This window comes from Peromyscus maniculatus, chromosome 1 (assembly GCF_049852395.1).
Source record: "Peromyscus maniculatus bairdii isolate BWxNUB_F1_BW_parent chromosome 1, HU_Pman_BW_mat_3.1, whole genome shotgun sequence".
Lineage (NCBI taxonomy): Eukaryota > Metazoa > Chordata > Mammalia > Rodentia > Cricetidae > Peromyscus > Peromyscus maniculatus.
In genome coordinates, this window is record NC_134852.1 from 94,226,090 (window position 1) to 94,235,908 (window position 9,819).

Genomic DNA, 9,819 nt, shown 5'->3' on the forward strand with positions numbered 1-9,819 from the left:
TGACTTAAATAAAAGGGCACATATATTTAAAATACTATTGCTGATAAAATATTAATATCATGAGCTCATCTGAGCAACTGATTGTTTTCCATATGCACAAATACAGGCTGAGTCCAGGTTATGACAGGCTAATTAATATATTCTAGTAGTTGTTAATGAAATTACATACTTATGTTACCATTAGCAAATGTCTTGAGGGGCCTCTTGCAGGCCCCCATGTCAAATTCAGTTCAGTTATTTTTTTGTCATCATGGAGGAAATTCCTTCGAGAGCAATTAAAGAACGTAATGCCTATTGTAAGAAACCATACTGCTCTGGATGATAGAATAGCTATAGAAGAGAGAACAAAAAACTTCAGGAAAAACCATAGATCAAAATTGATAAAGATTAGATTTGAACAAGAGAGACTTCTTGATTAGAAGAGGTGGCAGGTCATCAAACAGCATGCCCATCCAATCTAAACTAACTTACAGGACTAACAAATGCTTTTCATTTGATCAGATATAACTTGCTGTAAGGGAACGCAAGAATATATTATAGAGATTCAGCTATGTATTAAAGCTATACTTTGACTGGCCAAGGGTCTGTCAAAAGGCAAGCCATTTATTATGAATATTTAGTGCTATCCAGCCTTTAATATTTCAGCTGTCTTCGGCTATGAAATTCTTGAGTGCCCAAATATTTCTGGACCTGCCGAAGGTCTAGGTTACTGACCCCCTCTGAGCCTAGGAGACAAGCTGGCTGGAGACACAGCTTTGCTTCTTGTGCTAATGAAGCTCAGACCTCCTCCTTGCCTTGAGGCCCCGTGACTCTTCCAGAGCAACTGACTGAAAACAAAAGAGGTTTTTACATATCAAGGTGGAAGGTAGGGTGGAGGAACATTCCCGAGGAAGCAGAGAAAGGCGAGCCTGGAGAGAGAAGACTGACAGTTTTCTGTAGAGAGACAGTATAGAGTGGCAAGAGAAAAAGAGAGGAAGACAAGGCTGAGGTTCTGTAGAGGGTAAGCAGATCTCATTTTCTGAGTGCCAGGAGTAGAGAGTAATGGCCATGGAGAATGAGGAAATGGAGGATGAAGATGAGGCTGGAAGCATAGGAGTTTAGTCATTAGTAAGACTATGGGCTAGGGAACTGGGCGGAACTGATGCTACATAGACAGGATTTCACCCCAGAGAAATGAAGTAGACAGATAAAGAGCTTAGTGTAACTATATTTATTCTCGTCCTGAATGCCTGACGGAACTATAGCTGTGTCAGATAGAATTTTGTCTTAGAGGAATAAAGTTAACAGACATAAGAGCATAGTGTACATAGATTTTTTTTCCCTCAGATATCCCATGCTGGACATAGCAAAATCCCCGGGACCCTGGGTATTCCATAAGGAACCTCCCCAAAATTAGGGTTGGGGGAGGGACACTTAGTCATCTCTGCCAAGTCATTTCCGGGTTATATGTCCTGCGTGGCCCATGCCCCATGGTTACACCATCCCGTAGTCATGAGGACATGACCATGTGATCTCTGCTAGTGAGCTTGGGTGTGCAGGTGTGTCCTGGCCTTTATAAGGTGGCGCCATGTTCCCCCGGTCCCCCTCTCTCTGTGCCTCTCTTTCTGTGTTTCCTCTCTGCCAGGCCTGGCGCTCTCTCTCTCTCTCTCTCTCTCTCTCTCTCTCTCTCTCTCTCTCTCTCTCTCTCTCTCCTTTTCCTCCTAATAAAGCTCTAAAAGGTACCACTGGGTTCTTTTGTGATCATGACCTTTCCATGCGGTAACCAGTGCCATTATCCTTTCATAAATATTATCTCAAAATTTGTAAGATTAATATATATTTTAAACTTTTTGTCATGATATTAATAGTCATACAGAGTACTAACTAATTCTAGAAAAAAGGCTTCACCTAGCTTCTTGTACAAGATTTCAGGTTTGAGTCTCTATCAGGTAACTAGGAATTAAGTTTTTGTATTCTGGATGTACATAACAAATATTGATCCTTTAGCCTCTTTGAGATTTGCTGCATATGACATTTAAAATGTTTAGTTTTCTGCAGTGAACCATGACCACGCCTAACAGCAAGCAGCCTTTGAAGTCTCCAAAAGGAGGATGGGGCCCCACAACGATGATTCCACATGCACTGTGATAACACCACTAAGCTGACAAACACCACCTAAAGATTAGCTTTGGATGACAACCTGCTTGGGACAATTTCAAGATGGCTAGCTGAGATGATCCAGCCTCACAGACTACTCTAGCCAGTATTGAGACAGGTCCTGTACTTTCCCATTATATAGAAGCTGGACAACAAATGATATGGCTACCTCTCTCAGGACTTGACAATTATCTCAAAATTTCCTCTTCAGGAGCCCCTAAAGATGCCATCACTCCCAGACAGCAGGAAGTAATTTTAAGAATACGATGCCCGCATTCCCAGGAGGTAGGGTGGGTGGTTTGTGGCCTTTCAATATGTTATGGATATCTGTCATTGTTTAGGGTAGTTGATTATAGTTGTTATTGGTAATGGTCATTGAAAAAGCTCAACAAAGGAGATTAGATTCAGGTTTTTTGTTTTGGAAAAAAAAAGAAAAAAGGGGGATATAGAAATGATAGAATAAAAGGGTAGATTATTGAATCTACTTTGAAAAGAAAAAAGGGGGATATAGATATGATAGGATAAAAGGGTAAATTATTGAATCTACTTTTATTTTGTTTTGTTTTGTTTTTTGAGACAGGGTTTCTCTATGTAGTTTTGGTGCCTGTCCTAGATCTCATGCTGTAGACCAGGCTGTCCTCGAACTCACAGAGATCCTCCTGGCTCTGCCTCCTGAGTGCTGGGATTAAAGGCGTATGCCACCACCGCCCGGCTTGAATCTACTTTTAAAAAGCAACTACTTGTTTTAAATATTTTGCATTGATATGGATTTTTTGTCTATTGACATAAATTTGAGGTTATTTTTGTTAGAACATCCTGCATATATATTTCTACCCTTGTTCAAGATATTGTACCAATACAACTCATTTAACAATGTAATGCAAGTGTTTAGTACTTAAAAGCTATTATTATCAACTATTTAGGATAATAAGAAAATACAAGTTAGTAGTTATTCACCTATTACAAGGGAACTTGTCATGTTAGGTATGTTTTCAAAGTCAAGCAGAGATATTTTAGATAGTCTTCAAACACTTCAGAGATCTGCAGAATATGGCATTTAAGATGTTTTAATAACATAGGTTCTTTTTTTTTTTTTTTTTTATGACAATGAGACATGTCTGCTCCTGGCAGCACCAATCTACTTCAGAGAAGATGATGGATATCAAAGAAACTCCACATGGAGTTTACTTTCTTTGTGGCAAAAATTAACCACTGTGCAAGAAAGTGCCCTTGCCTCAACAGCTGACAGTATGCTGTCCAAAGAAACTGGCAGGACACAAAAGAAAGTGACTGTTGAACTTTCCCAAGACAAGGTAGGACAGACCTTTAGAATATTCTGCTTCACAGAAAAGTCTGTCAGATATGCTAGGCCTATAGGCTGAAGATGGATGTCCCATCATTGCCGAGGGACCTTGGGTGATTGTCCAGGCAGCCAGCTGTTTCTATCATTTTTTACATTTTTTGGAAGTCTCTGACTTGCACTTTCTACTTACTCAGTAAATATTATTTCCTTCTTGGGTCTCTGATGGAGTTGAAGACTTTATAGTTATAGGTATAGTTTCCTTGTTACCAGATTCAGAAAAGAAATTCACTGAAGAAGTGTAAAGTGTATAGGGTTGAGAGACATTAAAAGATAGTTTTGGTAATGCAAATTAGAATAGAAAGTGAATTAGGTACAACATTTTGGACTCACCAAGATAGGATAGATAATGGAGTATTTTATCTGAATGTGTCAAATGTTTATGGACTAGACATTGTTGATATATTTATTGCCTGTATATATTGTATATAGTCATTGTATTTATTGTACATAGTTTTTCTTATATTAGTTATAATATTTTTTTATTTTAGACAAAGAGGGGGAAATGTGATATTTTGTTTGTGCACTAACAAATAAAGCTAGCCTGAAGATCAGAGGGTGGAGCTAGCCATTAGTTGACCATAGAGGTCTGTAGGTTTGTATAGACAGGAGACAGGAAGTGATATGGGTGGATGGAGAGAGGAATAATATAAGGCAGGCAGAGACATGAGCTGGGCCTCCCTTATGGTCTGAGGAGTTGTGGAGTTAAGAGGTGACTTTGGCTGCTCCTTTACTTCTCTGATCTTTTAGCATTTATCCCAACATCTGACTCTGGGTTTTTATTAGTAAGACCAATTAGAATTTGCACCACATGTACGAATGTTTTCCTGCATGGATGTATACACCCCATAAGTACCTGGTGCCCTCAGAGGCCAGAAGAGAGCATCAAATCCCTTGGAACTGGAGTGAGAGGTGTTTGTGAGGCACCACATGGGTGGTGGGATCTAAACTGGGGTCTTCTGCAAGAGCAGCAATTACTCTTACCTGCTGAGCCACCTCTCCAGCCCTACTGAATTGTTTTCTTCTTAAGATAAACAACCATTGAGTCTGGGAGGGCCAATTACATGTCCCAGTACATGTGTGTTACTGCTTACTGTGGTACTACATGTGTTCTCTTCAGGGTTGGGCTTCCTATCAATGTTTTTTGCTTGTGTTTCTTTTTACATATTACTTAAAAACATTTTTTCTTGATTTTTTTTTTTTTTAATTAAAATTTTTGAAACAAGGTCTCATGTAGCCCAAGCTGGCCTTGAATGTACTATGGAGCTGGGAATGACTACTCTATGTAACTATGACCTTGAACTCTGACCCTCCCACTCCATCTCCTGTGTGCTGGAATCACAGGCGTATGTCATCACACCCAGTTTTATGTGGACCTGGGCATATAACTGAGAGCCTCCTATGTATTAGGCCAGCATCCAAACAACTGAGCTACATCTCCAATCTGGAATTTTTTTTGTCGTTGTTGTATTTTCCACAGCATCTCAGGGAGCTGGGGCTAACCTTGCACTTCCTATGTAGTTGAAATTGACCATAGACTCCTGATCTTCCTTCCTACACCTTCCTAGTCCTGGGATTACAGGTGTGTGGCACCATGCCCAGCATAAGTGGATCTTACAATGCAGAAAGTGTCTCAAACACACTGTGTAAATGAAGGTTCTTCATAAGGCAACATTTTGAGCATTTATGTGATGTGTTTTAAGCTGTTCCCGGTGTCTGTATTTCAGTGTTCATTACTAGATATATTTTCTTTTTTTATGTACTTATTCGTAGTTGCTGCTTGTTGGTTATTTATATTATATACATCTATTTACAAACATTTATGGTTTTGGAATAGTGTCTCACGTATTCCTAGCTGGCTTGGAACTTTCTATGCAGCCAAGGATGACCTTGATCCTCCTACTTCTACCTTGGTGATATAGAGACTGTAAGTGTGCCCTGCCCTCCATGGTGTATGCAGAGCTGGGCATTGAACTCGGGGCTTCCTGGATGGTAGATCAGCACTCTGCTTACTGAGCTACACTATACTCCTACATTTATTTGTTTAGTCCATGTTCCTAGTGACAAACGCTTAAGCTTATTTCTAAACTTAATTTTGAAAAAGATTAACTAAGTGAACTTTCAGAAATGTATTCACTTTTAGAAAGAGAGATTATAAACCTATCTGATCTTAGTATTGATGTGTGTAAAACCAATAGTGGACAGTTTTAGTTAATCTTTCTAAATGTACATTGGTTGACTGAAATGACGATGAGGAAATCAGATGCAGAAGAAGGCTGGAAGACCTGTTTACAGTACACATGTGCACACCCACCCACACCATTTTGAAATAAACAAGTGTATTGAGGCCCTTTCATGATAATTCAATTCTTCTTCATAGACCTATGTTGAGTTTGCTCCTAAATGCGTAATTTACCTAAAGGCATGGAAACGGATCTCAATGCACACAATCAAGATAAACCAAACCCAAATACTTTCAAGTTGTATATAGTCCTACTGAAGACCAAGTCTTCAGCTTGGAGAATCCAGTTCACAATAGACAGTTGTGGATACACAGTCATTTATGAAGTTCATTGTACTCATGTATGTGTGTGTGTGTGTGTGTGTGTGTGTGTGTGTGTGTGTGTGTGTGTGTGTGTTTGTGTAATCACAGTGCTCCTATGGTGAGATGGGAGGTGGAAAGTGTGCAGATGAGGCAGCCTGGTGAACAACAAAAGTCCTTGTCACAAACAAAGGGACAGGTGAGAAGGGTCAGTCAAGGTTGTTCTCTGACCTCCACATGAGCATCATGGCACATGTGCACTTGAACTTACGTGTAAGAATATGTACAAACATCACAAACACAGAAGTTTAAAACACAAACAAACAAATAATCCAGTCCTTTGTAAGGTCTTTACCCACAACCACTCCCAACCTGCAGAAGACAGGCATCCCTGAATTGCTGGTGCCCTTCATTCCCTATGGCCCAAACACAATTCTCCGGGGAAAGTTCCAGCTTCTTTAATATATGCATCTTGTGTACCCACTTCCCTGAGCCTTTTCTCCTCTTCCTCTGCTGTTTGTCAAAGTGACTCAGATGTGTCCTTCCTGCTCTGCATGAGCCATCTCTTTCTATAAGTTTCTAAAAGCCCCGGAGCAGCAGGAGAGTGCTGAGGGGATGTCTCCCCACTGTGACAGTCTTCTCAGGAAAACACCTGTGAATATTTAGCAATCAGGCAGCTGCTGTGCACCAGTGAGTACACCCAGGGTGGAAATAATTTTTTTTCTGCCTTTCCAGTGGGTCATCTAGTCCAGGACCATGTTTTGGACTGCTCTGGTTTGGGTTTGTTTGGACTCTATAAGAAGCATAAGTCGAGACGGAATGAGACACACAAACTATTTCTTGGAGAAAAGCCCCATGGAGGATCAAGAGAAGAGGATGCAGAAGCAAGGGGCGAGCCAGCGGGTTGAGGCCCGCCTGACACCTGGGAAAGGAGGGAGGGGAAGAGAGGGAGGCTGATAAAGCTTCTGGAGCAAGGATTTCCCTCTAGAGGGCTCTGGTGGAGGCAGGGGCACCTGGGGTGTCCACCTCACCTGGGCTTGTGTACAGCCTGGGCATGGCCCGAGGAGAGAACGGACTTGGCGTAAGTGCTGCAGAAGACAGTCAAGTATGGTAGCTGGGTGCTGAAGGACAATGAGCACATGACTGCTCCTGGGCACGGTGGAGGAGAAGGCTTTATTATAGATACGAGGGAGAGTTCAGCCGGAGGCATCTGGAAGGGTCCAGACTGGATGTAGCCAGCAGAATAGATCAGGCCATGAAAGGAGAGAGTGATGGGGGGAGAGAGAGGGGAAGAAAAGAGACAGGAAAGAGGGCATGTGGATCAAGAGAGGAGCCAAGGACCAAGAAGAGAGAACCGAGAGACCAAGAGTGGAGGCCAAGAGGCCGAGAAGGAGAGAAGAACCAAGAAAGCACGTGGCCAAAATGGCTGGTTTATACAGGAACCAGAAGCTGGGGGGAAGGGAAGCGATGCCCAGCCCCTGGGCTGGAGAGGTTTAGGGTAGGGGATGGGGTGAGAAGTACCGGGAGGAGCCACCAGTACTGAAGGAGACTTGTCCTGGCTTTCTTTGGGACCTGACAGATGCCACCTGCATTAATACTTGTCATGTAGCTATGTACCAATGAGCATCTTAAAGTAAAATTGCTGGGATGGTCTAGAAGACCTTGGCAATGAAATGAACAGAACGTTACACCCTCTTGTAGAAGAGGAGAGGGACATGAGACCATCATCTGAGATTCCAGCTACCCTGCTCTTCTGCCACTGCCTCCCCGGCTGCATGTAGTTGTGTGTGTGTGTGTGTGTGTGTGTGTGTGTGTGTGTGTGTGTGTGTGTGTGTGTGCTGCTGATGTATAAGAGGTAGAAAGTTACTTGAGAGTTTTTGAAGGAGAGCCTTCATGACCCAGTCAGATCCCCAAGGCCCCACCCTTTAATGCCATCCTGTCTCCCTTCCCTCCGCCAAAGGATTTTGTTCAGATGTGAACAGAAAGTACAAACCTGGTACACTGCAAGGGAGGGGTAGACACAGAATCTCCTGTACAAACTCTGGAGGATAGAGCATTCAGACGTTAGCAGTCCCTAATCTGTACTAGGGAAGCCTACCTGCCTAAGTCTCCCCACTCAGCCAAACGCTGATCTCACCACGAGTCCTCCCTCACAAATACTCAGAAACAGCATTTAGTCTGTGTGTCATGTGTCCCGGGCAGGTTGACAGATATGGTTAACCACCTCAGGAGGGCCTGGGGAAGGGGCTGGACCCTCAAAAGAATGGGACAAAGGAAGCATGAAGGGATGGTGAGGAGGTTTGCTGTGCCCCATATATGTGTGGCCATACAAAAGCACATTGTATGGCACGTGAGAGGTAATTAACATGGCTGTGGAGACTTGAATTAGATGTCCCCCATAGGTCTGGGGCATACTTGAACCCTGGTTGCTGGCTGGCAGTTTGGGAAGGATTAGGGAGTCGGGTCTTGATGGAGGAGGTGTGTCACTGGGGATGGGCGGAGCCTCTGAGGTTTCAAGACTTATCATTTTGAAGTTTGAGGTATGAGCTTGTAGCTGTTCTGCCAGCTAACATGCCCGTTGACTGCGGCCATGTTGCCCTGTCAAGATGAGTTCTGAACTTCCTGGAACCCTGAGCCCAATTAGATGCTTCCTTTCATAAGTTGCCCTGTTCATGATGTTTTATCATGGCATTAGAAAGGTAACAAGCTGGGCAGTGGTGGAACACACCTTTAATCCCAGTACTTGGGAGGTGGAGGCAGGCAGATCTCTGTGCATTCAAGGCTGGCATGGTCTACATAGTGAGTTCCGGGAAAGTTAGGGTTATGTGGAGATGCTGTTTCAAAAAGAAACAGACAGACAGACAAAGGTAACTAATAGCACAATCCTATAATGCTGATGCACAGTGAAGAAATGATTCCTTCTGTGAGTGGAAGATGAGACTTTGAATTAGCAGGGACTGGGTCTTTCTGGGTCTCTTTAGTCAGTACACTTACAGTGGCCAAGTGTGTCTCACAAAACGTCAGGCGGGACCACTAACTACAGACCCAACCCTGATCTCTGCTGATTAGACTCTAAAACCTGTGTTCTCCTTCATAGTTCTCTCCTGCAGGTCAGAGAGGCAGAACGAGACTCTGTGACCAAATATTGAAATGAGGAAATATGATCCTAAACTCATAAAGACATTTCTGCCTTAATGTGTCAGAGAAGAGCGAAGGGTAGGAGCACCAGCCTCCTTGAGAGAGAGGCGGTTGGGGCTGATGGACCCCCCTCATTCTTCAGCCTCTCATCTCCCCCCTACCCCCTGCCCAGGCAGGGTCTCATCATGCAGCCCTGGAACTTGCTATGGAGACCAGACCAGCTTTGAACTCACAGAGATTTGCCTGCCATTTCCCGCTAAGCGCTGAGATTAAAGGTGTGTACCGCTATGCCTGGCAGGGAACCCTCTTTCCTGGGGAGGGGCAGTTTATTATACTATAAATTATTATATTTATTTATATAGCTTACAGTCAGTCATTGGGGGAAGCAAGGACAGGAGTTTAAAGCAGGAACCTGGAGGCAGGAACCGAAGCAGAGACCATGGGGGAACGCTGCCACTGGCTTGCTATCCATTGCTTGCTCAGCCTGCTTTCTTATTCAATGCAGGACCACCTGCCCAGGGATGGCATGGCCCGCAGTGGGTCGGACCTTCCTACATCAATCATTTATTAAGAAAATGCTCCTCAGACATGCCCATGGGCCAATCTAATGGAGACAATTGAGGTTAGGAATCTCTTCTTAAGG